The sequence below is a fragment of the Ruditapes philippinarum genome, unplaced genomic scaffold (assembly GCF_026571515.1).
Source record: "Ruditapes philippinarum isolate M1 unplaced genomic scaffold, ASM2657151v2 ctg264_1_1_1_1, whole genome shotgun sequence".
NCBI lineage: Eukaryota > Metazoa > Mollusca > Bivalvia > Venerida > Veneridae > Ruditapes > Ruditapes philippinarum.
In genome coordinates this window covers 244,731-264,579 of record NW_026860475.1, presented here as the reverse complement: position 1 = coordinate 264,579, position 19,849 = coordinate 244,731, and the positions used below count along the sequence as shown (strand labels likewise).

Genomic DNA, 19,849 nt, shown 5'->3' with positions numbered 1-19,849 from the left:
TACTTACTACTACTATATTACATCTGGATTTATTTGTACACTAAACATCATCTCAATTTACTTGTACACTAAATAGCATCTACATTTTATGTAAATACTATCAATTAAATTGTCTATATTTTATATACATGATTTTTAAAAAATTGAATTGTCGCTCAAAGCGATAAATGTATATTTTACAATATTTTTACGATTATCAGTGTCATATCTTGTTGTTTATAATATAATATTTATCATGTTTATATGTCATATACATGTATATTGTTGTTAAATGTTTGTAAAGCTTTCAGTGAATAATTATTATTATTGTTTTGTCACTGATTATTTTTAACTCGGTAAAATACGGTGTTTTTTATAACAAACTTTTTAAAAGAGATAAATGTCTTTTGGTAAATATAAATGTTTGTTTGTTTATTTATGAGACCATTTTAAGTTACACAATCCGTTGAAATTGAGTTCCCCGGTTTGCAATTGAAGAACAATCTTTTTGAAATGACACTAGGAACTTCATTAAGCAATTAAGGGCTGGATATTTTTCTATTTTTTCCCACCATTGGTCTACTGATTAATCAACGGGTGAATATTCTGGGTGAATTATCATATTGTTGTATCAGTTATTATTATAACTGTACATGGTCCAGAGGCTTAAACGCATAGCCCGCATCCTGCAGTCCTTCTGTATGCAAGACCAACACAGGAAATTGAAAGCCAGAAAGGAATCGGCAATCCGGACACCTCGAAACTTTACGTAAAGGGCTGAGAAGATGCCAAATCAGTCAATTGTATAATTTATTGGTTCTGCTGAAAATCAGCCCGCAATGTATCTTGGATCACCAATAATTATTTTTTGCTCAGAATTTGGACAGTTTTATACAAAAAATGCAAAACAAGGGCCTTAATTCATTGTTCCCGGGGTCAAGATAAAGAAGACCTACTTTTCATACAAAATAACTAGAGTAAATTTTTGGGATAAAACTGTTGCAAGATTAATTCAAAACATTCGCTAACCAAATTGGTAGACAATTATTTCATTACCGAATGCAATTTACGTCACTGTTTACATCGGGAAGAAATTTTGAGATTGAAATGCGCATTTATACAAGATTGTGAAACGGTTACGTGTTCGGTCGGGCACTTTGGGTAAGTAGTAAACTTAATGTTCATTTCTGTATATTTTAATCTTGTAAAAACTTTGATCTTTTAAGATTTCAGTGTATAAATAAGATATTTCCGTAAAGAATTCAACGCCAAAAATACATAGATTTAGAAAATGGCGGTACCAATTGTTAGAGACAAAGAATTAGTCTACAAAATAGTTCGCCAAATAAATATTGAACTTAAGATAATTTATAAAATCATTTTATTTTATATCTTATTAGTCGGTTTCTATTTGAGATTGGTCAAGTTTTTTTGAGGAAAAATATGTTTTTCGTGAGTCTTTTAGTGTCTGTGGCGTTTTAAATAACCTTTTAAATGATGAATAAGCTCTTAATATTTATAAAAATATATAATCAAAGTTGTACAGATGGGCTGACTAATAACATCCACTTTATGGTTAACTGGTTACATTACGTACCATTATTGAAATGATAAAAGTGGATCACATTTTCCATTTATTCCAGGTATTTAAATATTGCTAAAAGCAATTGAAATGTATCATTTTCATATTCTAATTAATTATTGTTTAAAAATGTTGATTTAGTATGATCATTTATATGATGATAAATAATATTCTGTTCTAGAGCAATTAATTTTTTGCTACATAAATACATTTAACATTAGATCATGTATCTTATACATGCCAGCAGCATCCATATATAATTATAATTCGTTCAGGGCGTTCTTATGTTATACTATCAACGTATTTTTTTAATGTATTACGGACCTTCTATTATAGATCATTTCACTTATAAAGTTAATAGTCCATAATGCCTTTAAGAAGTAAAGTTAACGTGGAAAAGTATTGAGATGTTGGCACATGCACTGTCATTTAAATGAATAAGTCATAATTTCTTGAAGACTGTTAATACATTATTTTTTAGAAAAGCTCAATTCAGTTTTCAATCTAATGGCACGGTAATGAAAATTGCAGAAAACAGTTATAGCATATGGACAGGCGATCGCCGAAAATTCTATTTTCAAATGCGTAAGCTGACATGGATGATCATAGGTCTATAAAATATTGCTATGGTAACGAAAAACTAAATGGCACAATTTTGAAAAATATAATCCGCCCAAAATGTCTTTCCGGTATACCGACGAGATAAAGGTGGAGGCTATAAGACATCCCTTTCCTGGAGTAAGGCGGAGTTTACTATTATAAGCGTTTTTTTTAGCGCGAATGTTAAAGAGCGTCTGAGTGAACGCTGCTATCTATATAGTGAATGGAAAGGGACGTAAATATGCGAAATGTACTTTTATTTCTCCATCAGTTTTTATTTTAATAAAGAAAACTAATTATATCGCAATATTAGATCTACGTTGAATTGAAGTTATGTTTTCAAAGCAACTTATAGCATCACGAAACAATATGTGCGTGTCTCTATATAATAACGCTAATAATTGTGAAATTGTATACTTTTAGTTGCTTTGTATATTTATTCACTTACAAAACACATTATGATATGACTATTATTAAGTGAATTTACATAAATTGTCGTCATTTGAGGTGAAGGCAAACCAATTTTCTTAAAGGGTTCAATCAATTACACCAATAAATAGTTTGTCTGGGGTAAAATAAAGACGACAACCCGTGTATGGAGGTCACCTGCCACAGTACCTGAATAAAGTGCAATCTAAACTTGTGATGTACATGCTTCCGAACGTATCATCAATAATAAGTAATTGTAGGTAATCAATTACACCCCTAACGCATGTTACCTGTAATTATTAAACATGAAAAACAGTTCGCCCATAATCTGATAGAGTATATATCAATGACGACAACCAATAAATGGAGGTTCACCTTTTTATACCCTTATAAGATCATATATAGTGTATAGCCTACCGGGTTGGACTGTAAAACTGAATGATGTATCCCTAGAAAAGTGCATTGTTAAGGCAATTCTGACAGCCAGTATCTGGATGTAGACAAGTTTAATGTCTGAATGTAAAATCATGTACTTTACTTGTATATTAACTCCATTTATTCTTGTTACGTGTATATAGCCATTATATGAACCTTTTTTTTTTTTTTACAAATAATGCAAGTTTAGGAATAGTGAACTTTTGATTAATAAAAGAGGTTATGAAAATAGTGACTATTATGTTAAACACCAATATACGGATGTAAGGTCTGAGTGTTTATAATTTTAAAATCTACATGTATATACATTTACTTTACAATTTTCTGGTATAATATGTACTTAATAAGCTAAGATTACGTTAAGAACATGTAAATTTTGGTAAAATGTCAACCCGCTTTTGGAGGTCAACTGCTTCGATGCCTGTCTGAAGTGCAATACATAATTTAAGCTACAGTCTCACTTACATCCCGGCAAAGCCCCGGTAGACGTCCAGGTGATCTGGGAACGGCCGGAATACATCCATAACTCTGCCAGCAACGTCCGGGATGATTCTGGAACATCTGGCATTCGACCCCGGAAATAAAAAAAATAACCCGGGGAGTAAAGCTTTGCCGGCTTCATCCTTAGCTCTGCCGGGAATGACCGGGGTTACACCGGGGAAGCACCGTAGCTCTGTCGGCAAAAACCGGGTATGATCCGGGGTATGATATAGCCGGTAGAGCTACGGCAGAGCCCTTGTGAATGCTAGCAGAGCCCCGGAGAATGCCAGTAGAGCCTCGGAGAATGCAGTCAGAGCCATGGAGGATGACGATGAGCTAAGGTTGATCCTGGTAGAGCCCTGATAAAGCCCGGTTCATTCCAAAAGAACCACGACAATTTGCGATGATTGCACTTGTTTGTATACCCTTCCCATTTCATTTCTATCCAGTCTTGCGTAAGGATTTTTCAGAAAATCATCATGCATTACTGTTCTTTATATTAAAATAAAAATTATGTATTGATCAATGTAATCATGTAATCATGTTCGCAGCGTTTTCAATCCACTGGGATTCTACGGGGCTCTGCCTGGATCGTCCTGGGCTCTGCCTGGATCGACCGGTGCTCTGCCTGGGTCAACCTAGGCTCTTCCAGCGTCATCCGGGAGCGACACATTATGATATGACTATCATTAAGTGAATTTACATAAATTGTCGACATTTGAGGAGAAGGCAAACAAATTTTTAAAAGGATTCAACCAATTACACCAATAAAATAGTTTGTCTTGGGTAAAATGAAGACGACAACCCGTGTATGGAGGTCACCTGCCCCAGTACCTGTATAAAGTGCTATCTAAATTTGAGATGTACATGCTTTCGAACGTATCACCAATAATAAGTAATTGTAGGTTATCATTAACACTTCCTTTAAAACGCATGTTACCTGTAAAATATTAAACATGAAAAATAGTTCGCCCAATTTTGATCTGATAGAGTATATATCAATGACGACAACCAATAAATGGAGGTTCATCTCTTTCGGAGTAATTTTCTTTAGAGTATAGGCTACCGGGTTAGACTGTAAACTGATTGATGTATCACTAGAAAAGTGCATTGTTAAATGCAATTCTGACTGCCAGTATCTGGAAATAGAGAAGTCTAAGACTCTTATGATAATGTATATTCACTCCATTTATTCTATTACGTGTTTAGCCATTATATGTAATAATGCAAACAAGGGCAAGTTTATGAATAGCGAACTTTCTTTATAATGAAATAAATATACCGTGCAATATAATGAAATCCGTTTGATAGAAGCAATTATTGGTTTATCCGTAGAAAAAAACTTCAAATAATTGTATTGCCAAAGGCATTGGTGACAAACCGCATCTAGATGTCTGGTTTTCCTATAATGTATACATATGTACGACTTAAAACGGAGGAAGATGAAAACTGGAAAAAAAACGTTTAAAATTAATATCAATGTAACACATGAACTATGTGCATGGGCTTGAAACAGCAATGACGATATGTATAAACATGCAAATTTTCAAATTTCTGATGAATATGGGTCTGAAAAACAATAACGAAAACCGTTATATGTATGCCAGTGTGTGTATATGTATGTTTTTTGTTTTTTTTTTTGTAAAACAAAGACTACAACCATGTTTGGTGGTCAGCTGCTTTAGTGCTTGAATAAAGTGCACTTCACTTTTGTACTGCCTAAATCGGCTTAGGTGGGGGAACCCTCATTGCTATATCGAAATCCATCCTAAGCCAGGAACAACCTGATCTGAAATCAAAATATAATTCAGTTTGGGCCAAAATGTCCCTTAAAGGTTTTTAAAAGGACATCTATATCTCTTCCTTCTATAAACTAACGAGAAGGATGAGATACCCCTCAATGAACTTTGGTCTTCCATAAAAAAGATCCCCCAAAAATGTATTGTCTGGGTGCTTGGGGACTTCAATATGCCAAGCATCGAACTGGTCAACAGAATCCCTGACAGAAGGTTGTAAGTTCCCAAACATATACACTTCTTTCCTTGAAAAATCTCATTAACTTAAACCTGCAGCAAATGGTCAACATCCCTACCAGAGGTAACAACGTCCTTGACCTGTTCCTCACAAACATGCTTCCCACGTACATAGTACAAAAAACCCTACCTCGCCCTAGGCTCCTCAGATCATGACATAGTCTTTCATGAAATCAAAATTAACAGAGGGCGTCCACTTCATCAAAGAGGGAAATCCAATGTTATAATAAGGCAAACTGGAATTGTTTAAAAAAAGACGTAAGTAAATATGCCAAGGTCTACAGTGAAAACACACACACTGATCCCCCAACAAAGCCTGGATTTCCTTTCAAGGACGAACTAAACCACCTTTGTTCTATTCACATACCAACTAAAGTCACTAAAAACACGTCAAGACCTACCATGGTTAAACAAGTCCATTATTCGAAAAATAGGAAACGTGATAGAACTTTTTCAAACATTAAAAGGTCAAAGTCCCCATCAAATTGATTTGGTCAAAAAGCTCAAAGTACTTAAAAGTGAAATCCAAAGAGAAACTAGGAAAGCATACTGGCAATACTAGACTGCTGTCACTTTTTTAGCCAAGACTCCATAAATGTGAAAAATAAAAAATTCTACCAATATGTTAAAGTAACATAACAACTGAAAGCCTGGTGGTGTGGCACCCTCAAATGCAGAAGGTCAAACATTTACTGATCCAGTTCGGCAAAAGCAGATATCCTTAAACTCCCAGTTTGAGTCTGTTTCTCTTCCCTCAGCCCCGCCTTAGCTTATCCCAGGCTTGCAAACAGAAGCTTATTCCAAACTCCACCCATCTATGCCAGAAGTATCTATATCGGAAGATGGTGTGAAGAAACTTTTAAAAGCTAACCCAAATAAAGCTTCTGGTCCTGACCAAAATATCCCCTAGGGTATTAAAAGAGCTCGCAATCAAGAGGTTACTCCCATACTGACCACATCTTCCAGATCTTCACTTAAAACAGGTAATTGTCCCCGAAGACTGGAAGCATGCAATACATTGCCCAGTTTACAAAAAAGGCACGCAAAATGCAAAGCCCAGTAACTTATAGACCAATCTCCTGCACATGCATAGCGTCCAAATTGATGGAGCAGCATCTTAGTGGTCAATATTATGTATTTTTATGATAAACACACATCCTTAGCCCCTATCAAACATGGCTTCATGTTGGGGTCAAAAACGGAAGGTTGTTGACGTCAGCTAGTAAGCTTCTCCCAGAAATTCATGACAATCTTGAAAGTGGCCACAAACTCTGATGTCATAGTCATGGATTTCAGTAAGGCAATTTGATAAGGGTGGACCATGCACAAACTTGTGAGTAAATCTAGAAGATTTGGTAAATATAGTTTATAAGGTTACAATTCGGGTCCATACCTTCGTTAAGTCACGCTCCCAGCTAAGTTTGTAGTTGAAGGTCAAAATAGGAATTCTACGCGTTGCTCTCAGGTGTCCCCCAAGGACTCGGGTATTAGGTCGCGCTGTCTTTTCCTTTCTACATAAATGACTCCAGTATAGCGTCAAAGGTAGGTTAGACTCTTTGCAGATGATACTGTTGGTCTACCGTAAACGCATTCAGATCTAACAGATGCCAAACCGCTGCCAAGATGACGCTCCTGCATTAGAAAATGGGCAAAAAGACTGGGTCATGGAATTCAACCTGACAATTTTGTTGAAGTTCTCAAGGATTAAAAGAAAAGAACCCTGTAATATTTCCTTTTACCCTCCATAAGCATCGCAACTAAACTCAACTCAAGAAGCGAAATACTTAGAGTCACTATTGTCAGAGCGCTTTCATGGACCGCAACATATAACAACATCACATCTAAAGCAAATAACTCCCTCAGATTCATTTAGAAGAATGTTAAAACTCCAAATAAAAAGATAAAAAGAAACTGCATATACGACTATGTTAAGCCTCAGTTGAATATTGCTCGCATAGTCTTGGCAATCCCTTGGCAGAAAATAACTTAATTTATAAGATAGAGCAAGTACAAAGATCGCTGCTAGATCCATTTTTTTATGAATTATGACTATACAAGTAAGTGTCTCAAAAATGATAATGATCTTAATTGGGCAAACCCTTGAAAAGCGTCGAAACATCAGTGCTGTAAGCGCTACTTGTATGAGAAATCAAAACCAATATTGTTTTTTGTTGACCACGCAACACTTTACTTCAAACAAGAAATCTGACTACCTGATACCTACTCGAGGAACAATATCATCAAAATTCTTTCTTTCCTAGTGAGCAATTCGTCTTTGGAAATACGCCTTCCCCTTACTGTTCAGTATAGCCCCAGTTTAAAACATCTTTTTACTGGAGAGGCTTGACCATTTCTATAAATTCTAAAAACTGCACACTATGTTTTATAAAGTAATAGTTCTTGTAGAATTTTATTTCTTTTTAACTTTTTTAATTTGCATATACAACAATTCTTTTATTAACAGTTCCCTGACCAACGCGCCTAGCTAGTCATAATCAGAATTGATTGTTAAGCAGTATGACTGTAGATGTAGATTATGTCTTAAATGCCTCTTTCAGCACCAATACTCAATTAACGAAGAACGTGGCAGAATTCCTTTCAAAAAGATGGTGTCAAAGAACTTCACGACAACGCAACATATGGAAGGCAACAGATTTAGCTCCTGATGGATTTTTTTACCGGCCTGTTCATCTCATATAAAACGGTTTCTTTAAAATCATTTAGTTTCCTCATAAAGCATGCTCGTTGTATGGAAAAAGTTTTAAAACAAACATCACGGTCGCATATCCATATCGGTACCACCTCTTGCGAAATCTGCTCAAACGGTACCCTCTGCTGAACATGCACAGGTCATTCTCTGCTAAAACAAACCAGCGATGGATAACAATCCAGTAAAATTTCATTGTAATAAGGAAAGGAGGTATGACATGTAGAAGAGATGTATACCACCGAACACTAGAATGTTTTATTTATGTGCTGATTTGTCATGTGCCCGATTTTCATATACTACACTTCACATAAGCTACAAGCAAAAATCGAATTTCTTGTCTGCGGTCCATCACCTCGACATATATTGTTCGGACTGAAATGACATGGTGGCTTGATTATATATGCATCATACATATTTATATGTTCATATTCATATCATCGTCGGACAAAATGGCAGTATAATTTGTCAAAAATAAATGAACAAAATCATAAAAACACCCTTTCTTTTCGGTTTTGCAGCGGCTAAAGGCTACCTCTCTTCATTTGAGTTTTTATTAAGCGGTACCCTCTGCATTTTTTAACACATAGGTACGGCTCAAAGCACGACATGGAACAAAAACCAACTTATTTGATGCTTTCCAGTGTTTTTACTTACTATATATATATCAGATGATTATATTCTGATAAACCACTAGTGAAATTTGAAACAAGATGGCAATGATGGCCCTGAAGTCGCTCATAGGTACATAGGTCCCTAGGGCGGTGCCAGTTTAAACCTGCTGGGCTTTTATTTTGAAACAAACTTTTTGGTAGACACTCACTAGAAAGATGTTCATGCCAAATAGTCTAAGCTCTAGCTCTTTGAAATTAAAAAAAAAGATATTTAAAGTTTTTTCTTTCGGTTGTCATGGTTTGCCTTTTCGGTGCCATGGCAACCGAGTACTGTATGGAATTAAATTCCTTTGAAGCAATTTTAAGGTGACGCACCAAGGAACATTCCTGTGAAGTTTGGATGAAATTGGCTCAGTGGTTAATGAGAAGATGTCATTTAAATTAAAAGTTTATGGACGGAAAATGGACGCGATGCACAAAAGCACAGCTAAAAATTATAATTTCACTGATAGCGCGGACTACTTTTCCCTCAATTACAAAGAAACACAGTTATTTCCCAAACAATAGACATGCATGGTGAACACAAGAACAACAAATATAATACATAGAGGGCTATGATGGCCTGAGTCGGCTCACCAGAAACAACTTGCTTTTCAGTGTTGGCATGTCAATATATTCTCATATTTAACTTGAGCATAGAATATGTTTAAACAATAATTTGAAGAAATTCCATGAACCTGGGGCATTTAAGCTTTAGCTTAAACAGGGCTCATCAAATTAATATGAGCAAACTTGATAAAAAGACCTACCTAAAGAATGCTACAAGTTTGGTGATCACTCTATCAGATTATTTCAGTAAGAAATGATGTTTGAAGGTTTTTTCTATTTTTAGCTTTTAATGGCCCTAAAAGGGGCTAATCAAATTAATGTGAGCAAAACTTGATAAAAGACTAACCCAAGAATGATACAGACAAAAGTTTGGTGATCATCCATCGCTTAGTTCTCTAGAAATAGACATTTAAAGGTTTTTCTATTTTTAGCTTTTAGCGGGCCCTAAAAAGGGGTCAATCAAATTCATATGAGCAACTTGAATAACAAGACTACCCAGAATGCTACAAAGTTTGGTGATCATCCATACCATTAGTTCTGTAGAAGAATATGTTTAAAGGTTTTTCTATTTTTTAGCCCTACTGACCCTAAAAGGGGCCAATCAAATTAATATTGAAAAAACTTGAAATAAAAGACTACCGCAAGAATGCTACAGACAAAGTTTGGTGATCATCCAATCAATTAGTTCTGTAGAAGAAGTATGTTTAAGGTTTTTCTTATTTTAAGCTCTGCTGACCCTCTAAAAGGGGCCAGATTGGAATGACATGAGGCAAATTCAAGTGTGATTGTCACAAGGATGCTACAGACCAAATTTGGAAGTAATATCTGCCCAGTAGTTTCTAGAGAAGAAGACGATTGTTTTGACGCATGACGACGGACGCCGGCAGCATCCCCCTTTGATACTAAATAGCTCACCCTGTGCTTCGGCTCTGGGTGAGCTAAAAAGGGTGTCTGCTAACACTTAAACAGAATATTGCACGAAGAATATTATTGTTCAGAGCCTAGTATCTGATGATTTATTTGATTACAGAAAATAATCAAAAAGATCAAAGATGATGATGTTTTTAGACAAAATTCTCTCAAAGCTAGGGCAGTGTTGCCAAAAGCTAAAAATCAAAGCACAGAAGGCGCTGAAATTTGTTTGGTCCCAGAATGTCAGAAAAGGTGAAGGTTGTGAGATTATAAAACTATTTCTTTTTGTATAGTGCCACCAATGCTTTCCAGCGTTTTAAATTGTAGTAGATTGGGGCTATTAGGCTAATTGCACACACTGAATATTCGATCCAATGTTTATTTGACTAAAACAATTTGAAAAAAAAAAATGAGTTGCCCGACATTGGGATTTGAACTCCAGACCTCTCGCTTCCTAAGCAAGAGCCGCATAACCCCTCGGGCCACGGTGAACTTTATTTGTTCATGGCCTGAAGAAAACCATATTATTCTATTTAGGGTTTGTAAACGACGCAATCTGTTGTTTAACACTTGTGTAATAATGCATGGCGCTTACTATAAGCATGTATATTTATAAATGAATAAAACAATACATTATAAAAATCTTTCGACCATTCGGGAATCATTTTGCTTGAAAATAATACCCGCCCTGTCATGTGGACCGCATATTTACGCAGTGATCTCCTAATTTTTCGGCTAAAGTGCTAAATATAGAAGGGACCCAGTAACTGCTTCAAAAAAGCGGACTACTTTCGGCACTTAACAGCATTAGAGTCTGAAATTTCGCTACCATTATTGTTTGGTCTGACGACCCAAACAAATAAAAATTGGTTTGGGGAACAAGCCAAAGGAAGCAGAAATCTTGAATGATTCTACATTAAACAAAATGTATGACTAAGAACCTTAGTATGAGCAACGCAAGAGCCTTAATTTGCACTCATATTTCGGTATGAGGACCAGGAAAGAATGTCGGGATCTTTGCTGGGAAGATGTTCAACTGTGTTTGGATGATGGCCAATGCACAGAGTATATAATCTTTGATAAGAAACGTTACAAACTAAAACAAGGAGCAGGGGCTAAGTTACGCGACTCTAGTTACCTGTACAGATATAAATTATTGTTTCTTCTTTTAAAGTTATCTCATAAATCATTAAGCCAATTACATTGTAATTGTAAAATACTGAAAAAATATTAAAGACATCATCATGTAACACATCACCATTTTGCAACAGCTGCTATTTCTAAATTCTTTAATTGCCTTTAAACTTCTTAAAATTATGGCGGAAAGTTTTGCTATAATTTAATAAAATCTATTATCCTAAAACATTATTAAAATAATCTTTATCTCAGATTTATATTTTATGTTAAATGAAATATCAGAGTTTTAAACAAAACAAAACAGCTATCCAGACTGGGACTTGAACCAGCTCTTCTGCTAAAAGAAACAGATATTCTAATCATGAACTATTGGATGACTAGTTGATGTTTGTGTCTTACACTGTAATATTATAAAGTTTAAAAGAGGATATTTTTTGTCAGTGTTGTGATAGAAAATTTATTTCAACAAGTGATCATCAGATTTTTCAACCATTTTCACAAGTGCTTATTTTTCATTTTTGCATGTAAAGAACGAAATTTCTTACAATTTTTTGCTGATGGAAAGTGAATCATTTTGATAATTTTCAAAGTGAAATTAATAATTGATAATTTTCACTGGTAGGGCCGGACTATATTTTGAATGCGGATAGAAAATACATATTTTCTAACTAAATGGCATTATCACAGGAATAAATTCAGTATAACAGTGAATGTTCTGAATCATCAAAAGAACTCATGACGTTACGGCAGCAAACAAGTAAAGATGACTTAAAATCACTAAAATAAGCATTAATATAGATTAGGAAATTTGTATGTTTTACATGTAAGATTGAAATACCAGTTGCCTTCATCAAAAGTTCTGGAAGACACATAACATTCACTAATTTTTGGGTAATGGGCTTGGGCAAAATCTGTCCAGCATAGATGCAGTTTTATTGTTTGAAATTTTAGTTAATGTTACCTCCATTTATTATCTTTTGGCATATAAAAAATGTTAAGAAAGTCATAAGATTTTCATATTTATATGACAAACTTACAGTTTTACATATTTTTTAGAGAAAACTAAACTTAACTAGTGTTTTCGATCACTTCAAAAACCTTTAATAATCCATAGAAAATTTCTGTCCAAATATTAACATAACTTCCATGGTCAGTCTAGTGAATGTTTCACTACAATACAATGGTTCCATTTGAAGACAGAGTGCGCTGTAAAACCCTGAGAAGTCAAGGAGTGGCTGCTTCAGAAATTGCCAAAATTCTGGGAATAGGAAGGTTGGTTCCTTAAATTTATGATTTTTTTCACTTGCTGAATACTTTAAAATTCTGTTGCAAGAACAATATCAGCTTAGGATGTTTCTTTTGTGGTTAACTTCAATTTCCTTCTTCCAGAACCACTGTTCACAAGATCCTGGATCGATTTGAGGCTACTTTAAGTCACCATGATCGACCTAGATTGGGCCGCCCAAAGGTCTCTACACTAAGAGACGCTCCCCTTGCTTATCAGGCAATCTTTACAAGACAGGAGACCCATTGTTCCATTGCTCAAGAGGTCATGGACATTGACTTAGTTTATGCTTCACATTCCACAGTTTGTCGCAGACTTTAGCAAGTTTGCTTAGAGTGTCATCAAGCCATTAAGAAGCCAGCTGCCACTACTGACCAATGATCATAGACAGAAGCATTTGGCTTTTGCTAGAGCACATTCTGGCTGGGCAAGGGTGGACTGGTCCACTGTTTTGTTCACCGATGAGAGCAAGGTCAACATGTTCCAGACAACGTCCAGGTGAAGCTCTTTTGGACGAATGTGTTGTGTCAACGGTGAAATTTCAAGGTGGTGGAATCATGGTATGGGGTTCCATGAGCTTCCAGGGACCTGGTATTCTGAAGGTCGTGCATGGAAACTTGAATTCCAAAGGTTACATTGACATTTTGAGCAATTGTGCAATACCATCGCCTCATCTGCTAGTGTATGGAGATGAGTGCTAGTACCAAGATGATGGTGATCCGTGCCACCGGGCAAAGGTAGTGAAAGAATGGCACTCCCAGAAGAGCATTAGGTGCTTGGAGAACTGGCCACCACATTCTCCAGACCTCAACCCTATCGAAAACGTGTGGCATGACATCAAAATGAAGTTCGGGAACAAGCATCATGGTAATCTGAGAGAACTGTCAATGATTGTGATTCCTGGTATGAGTTGACAGTTAATAGATGTAGAACATTAGTTAAGAGTATACCTAGAATAATTCAAGCCGTTTTGGCAGCTTGAGGCGGACACACTAAGCACTTACTGTGTGATCTTTTCTGTACTGCTGTTTGTTGGTTTTTGTGCTATTAGGTAAATAAGACAAAATTTGGCATTTTAGACTTTTAAAGTTGTGCATTGTTTTTTGTGTTCATATGTGACATGAATGAATTAATATGTATCATTATACATTCAGAATGAATTAAATTGGGCATTTTGCCAAGAAAACTTGTTTTTATTGACTTGTCTCCAGACTTTTGATGGGCACTGTATATTTCACTCCTGAACACCAGCAGCAATTATATTTATACCAGGGATTTTTTTTCTTCAATTTCCTAAAGGGGGAAATATAGCATGATAAATCACAAAAGGGGAAAATAAAAGTCCAACCACTGAGAATGGAATTGACCCATACATTTTATAAAATTTTCAATTTTAATTCAATTTAACATGCATGGTACTAGCAGAGGCTATCTAAAGGGACAGCTTTCTGTCTTCTAGCTAATATATTATGGGCTAGGGGAAACAGCCTTTATTCCACTGTAAAATACAGGAAATGTCGAACGACACATATGCCCCCCTTCCTAGCCCTTGATAATGAGCTGAAACCATTCTGACATTTAAGGGAACAGTGACATTGACCTTTGACCTAGCAGTGTTTTTTTTCACTTTTGGGGGAAGGGGGTCGGTGCCCATTGGAGGGGGAAAAATGCAATAGGAGGGGGATTTTTATACGGATCTAAAATATTGATGTGTCACATGATTAACTTGTTGGAATACCAGGAGTAGCTCCCCTTACCTATATGAAAAACCTTGCTTAACAGTAAGTCTTACAGGCATAAAATAAAGCATTTTTCGGCAGTTAGATGCAAAAAAATGATATTCATTGCAGGCAAACTTGGGCTGCCATATTATAGGGGGAAATTTCAGCTTTGAGGGGGGGAAAAAACATACTTTTTTGAAGGGGGAATGGGGAGAATTTCGCCGAATATTTTGGTGAAAAAAAAACACTGCCTAGTGACCCCAAAATCAATAGGGGTCATCTATTATATATGACCAATCACTATTTTGTGATGTATAGTTTTCAAAATAATCAGCGGAAACCATTCTGACATTAAGGCCCCTGTGACCTTGACCTTTGACCTAGTGACCCCAAAATCAATAGGGGTCATCTACTAATCATGACTAACCTCCTGTCCATGCCAAATATGAAGACTGTGGGTCAAAGAAATCTTAAGTTTTTGGGCGGACAAGTTTTTTTTAAGTCAAGACCGCTGTGACCTTGACTTTCGACCTGAATAGCTCAAAATCAATAGGGATCATCTACTACTTTAGGTCAAATATTTTTTGGGCTACATGTGCCACAAGTTAAAAATCTTTTACAAAGTCAAGGGAAAGAACTTTACAAATATTGAATAAATAAGTTCACTATATAATCTATATAACACACATACATACAAACACACAGGTGAATCGCTATATGCCACCGCATCGCAGATGCTGTGTTGGCATAAAAATACCAAGGTGCACTACTACACATGCTTATCAACATTTCTGTAAAGTTTCTTGACTCTAGGTCAAATACTTTTTGAACTACATGCGACACAAAATGAGAACGGACGGACGGGCATGGGTAAATCTAAATGCCCTGCCCTAAGGCCACAATAAATCTGACAAAACAAAATAAATACACAAGCAAAACCCCAGATGCATAGCTTCACATGCTGAGCAACATTCCAGTAAAGTTTCATGACACAAGATCGAATGCATTTTGAGTTACGTGCGACACAAGTTGAAAATCGTAAATTTTTACGAAGTCAAGGGCAATGACTCTCAAAATACTAAACATATCCACATGAAAATACCCAGGTGCACAACTACACATGCTGATCAACATTCCTGTAAAGTTTCATGACTCTAGGTCAAATACTTTTTGAGCTACATGTGACACAAATTGAAAATTGCAAATATTTACTAGGGCAAGGGCAATAACTCTTAACAAAACAGACTAAATCCACAAGCAAAACCTTAGGTGCACAACTACACATGCTGAGCAACATTCCTGTAAGGTTTAATGACTCTAGGTCAAATACTTTTTGAGATATGTGCGACACAAGTTGAGAATTGCAAATTTTTACTAAGTCAAGGGCAGTAACTCTAAAAATACTAAATATATCCACACAAAAATACCCAGGTGCACAACTACACATGCTGATCAACATTCCTGTAAAGTTTCATGACTCAAGGTCAAATGCTTTTTGAGTTACGTGCGACACAAGTTGAAAATTATGAATTTTTACTAAGTCAAGGGCAATAACTCTAAAATTACTACCTATATCCATAGGAAAATACCCAGCTGCACAACTACTCATGCTGATCAACATTTCTATAAAGTTTCATGACTCTATGTCAAATACTTTTTGAGCTACATGCACCATCAAAGAGAACGGATGGATGGACAAGGGTAAATATTAATCCCCCCAAAGTGGCGGCACAATTATATAAAACTTGGACCAGGTGGTAAGTTCACAAATGTTTAAAACATTTTATAATATAAGGTTTCATGACTTTTAAAAATTATATTTATTAGATCAAATGATGAATTATGCACAGAATCAAAACAATTTGTCTCAACAAATAAGTTTAAAACTAACAAAGGTTTGCTTAGATAAAATCTACAAAGAAATATGATACCCAGAAATATTAACTAACAACATTAAGACATTATTATGTTCATATAACACATTATTACTTTGAAATTACATTAATTCTATGGGGCCAAATATTTAAGCTCTAGCTCTTTCGGTTTTCTCAAATTCTAATATAGGGGCCTCCATGGCCGAGTGGTTAAGGTTGTTGACTTGAGATCACAGGTCCCTCACCGCTGTAGGTTGGATCCTCACTCGGGTCGAAATCTTTCATGTGAGGAAGCCATCCAGCTGGCTTACGGAAGGTCGGTGGTTCTACCCAGGTGCCCGCTCGTGCCAGAAATAATGCCCGAAGGGGCACCTGGGGTCTTCCTCCACCAATAAAGCTGGAAAAAAAATCTACGAAAAAATCTTGGCGGGACGCTCTTAAGATGGCTCGACTTGAGTGTACTGTCGCTCATATGGGCTTTCCGGCGGCGACCTTAAATAAACATATTAAAAAATAATTAATAATTTTATATATTACCTTGGTAGTAGACATAATCATCCGGCCTTTCTCTCTTCCAGGCATAAACATTCTGTTGTAGATTTTCCTGATCTTCAGTTGAAAACCTGTTTATACATGTTTTAACCCTTAGCTTGCTGGAACCAGGGGTATAGAATCTGACAAGTCTGCATATGTGTGCCGTCTGACCAAGCTATTGGCTGACTTACAAAACATTTTTATCCCAGCATAATTTGGAGCAAGACAAGTCCATTTAAGAAATTTAGCAGATTAAGGGTTAAAGTAAATAAAAGTGCATATCTATCAAGTTTTATGTTCTTTTTATGTACAAGACTCTTTGAATAATATTCTAATAAATGAAACAGTTTTTATATAATATATATATAAAATATTTTTAGTAATGAAATGTGAATATTGTAATACAGTTCAATAAGGTATAGCATTGAAAATTTGAAATACATACTGTGACAGTGTCAAAGCACTATACATATGATTTTGAAGGCATTTCTTGATATTCAAAAAAAAAAGTGGTTACCAAAATCAGGCACACAAGGAAAATGGGCTTTAGAAAAAGACTTTACATGTTGATTCATTTCGCTGGTATCTCTTACGTCATCATCAACAAGACTGAAGAGAATGGGTTTTTTTTATCACTCTTTTATCCACATTATGTGTAATACAATCAATCTGAAAAATAGAGTATGCATAACTTTGACTTTTTGAACAAGAGGGCCATGATGGCCCTGAGGTCGCTCACCTGTATATAGGCCCCTGGAGCGGGGCCAGTTTAAACCCCAGGGCTTTTATTTGAACAAACTTGAAAGACACCCATTAGAAGATGTTTCATGATGTTAAGTTTTTACGTCACACATATAATGAAAAACAATGATCTCCCCCTTGCTTTTCCCCCTCCCGGCAGGGCTAATTTTAACTCAAGGGCTTTTATTTGAACAAACTTGGTAGACACCCATAAGAAGATGTTTCATTCTAAACATCTAAGCTCTAGCTCATTGGGTTTTTTAAAAGAAGATTTTTTAAGTTTTTACTATACACATATAGTTAAAAACAATGACACCCCTGGGGCGGGGCCAATTTTGACCCCAGGGCTTTTATTTGAACAAACTTGGTAGACACTCACTAGAAGATGTTTCATGCTTAATATCTAAACTCCAGCTATTTGGTTTTTTTCAAAGAAGATTTTTTAAGTTTTTGCTATACACATATAAGGAAAATCAATGACCCCCTGGGGCGGGGCCAATTTTGACCCAAGGGCTTTTATTTGAACAAACTTGGTAGACACACATTGGAAGATGTTTCATGCCAAATATCTAAGCTCTATCTCTTTGGGTTCTTTAAAAGATGATTTTTAAAGTTTTTTCTTCGGTTGCCATGGCAACCAGAGTTCTGCATGGAATTAAATTCTTTGAACAATTTTTAAAGGTGACCACCAAAGGAACATTCCTGTGAAGTTTGGATGAAATTTGCTTAGTGGTTTATGAGGAGATGTCATTTAAAGTAAAAGTTTACGGACGGACGGACGGACGGACGACGGACGAAAAGCGATCACAAAAGCTCACCCTGTCACTTTGTGACAGGTGAGCTAAAAATAAGTGGGCTGAAGAAAATTTTCAACTCAACCTATAACTATGGAAAAAATATCAACTAATTATTTAAATTAGTTGCAATCCCAACCAGGATCTTCACTTGCTTTGTATAATAACTCATTCCTAACTAGTTATTGTCCCAAAAACATTTTTCTAATTTAGTAATAGTGACCCTTGACCCCAGGGGGTCCAAATGCAACCCCAACAGAGGATTCCGCATAATGATGCTTAATACTAAGTTTGATTACAGCATCATAGTCTTAACTAATGTTATTGTCCGGAAACCATGAAATGGACCGACAGACAAACCAACACAAAGCTGACTGTAAATGTGGCTTGTTTGGGCCCTAGAGTAGACAGAAGACGTTTGTTCGTTGAGATTTTATTTTGCGTTCAAGATCTCCGACGTCTCCGTCGAACTGCAAATACAAACATTACACACTAGCAAACAACATACATGTAAAAATGGCATACTTATTTAGTTGATTTCAACTCTTAGATAAAATATCCAGATCAGAAAAGATTAACACTTATCGCGAAAACTTATTACATACTACAATTTGACTGTATATTTTCCTACGTATAGTAAATACGAAATAAATGACAACACACATTAAAGTATCAAAGTAAAAACTTGAAGATATGCTAATTAATATACCTCTTTTGGGCTCTATAACGCTCCTATGGATTTTCGAAATATGATGGCAAGAAAACAGTGCCAAAAAACGAAGCACGTTTCCAAAGGGAGGCAACTCACACCAACAACTAATAATATGGAACCATATCGTTGTCATCTAGAAATAATTCGAAAATATCGTTGTCATCACTAGCTACACTAACACTGACCATTTTTCCCTAGAGCTGTCATCGATATCGACAATATTGATGTATCGTTGATATTTTTTTGTCGATCAATAATCGATACACATTTTAAACAAGAGGGCCATGATGGCCCAAAGTCGCTCACCTGTATATAGGCCCCTGGAGCAGGGCCAGTTTTAACCCCAGGGCTTTTATTTGAACAAACTTGGTTGTATATGTATGCATGTATATATATATATATATATATATATATATATATATATATATATATAATGAATATATATATATATATATATATATATATATATATATATATATTTATATATAAATATTAAATATATATGTGTATATATATAATATGTATATATCTAAAAAAAAAAAAGTCAAGCTAATGAATGACCCCCGGGGCGGGGCCAATTTTGACCCCAGGGCTTTTATTTGAACAAACTTGGTAGACACCCATTGAGAACATGTTTCATGCTAAATATCTTAGCTCTAGCTCTTTGAGTT

General features: G+C 35.6%; 1 protein-coding gene across 1 annotated transcript in view; it reads left to right on the top strand.

The window, feature by feature from the left end:
* The first annotated feature begins 995 nt into the window (after positions 1-995).
* LOC132760227 (uncharacterized) overlaps positions 996-19,849 on the top strand; it is a 34,415-nt gene continuing 15,561 nt past the window's right edge. Inside the window, exon 1 of the mRNA XM_060752162.1 lies at positions 996-1,140. The gene's annotated coding sequence lies outside the window, so the exon portion shown is untranslated. The remainder of the gene's footprint in view (positions 1,141-19,849) is intronic.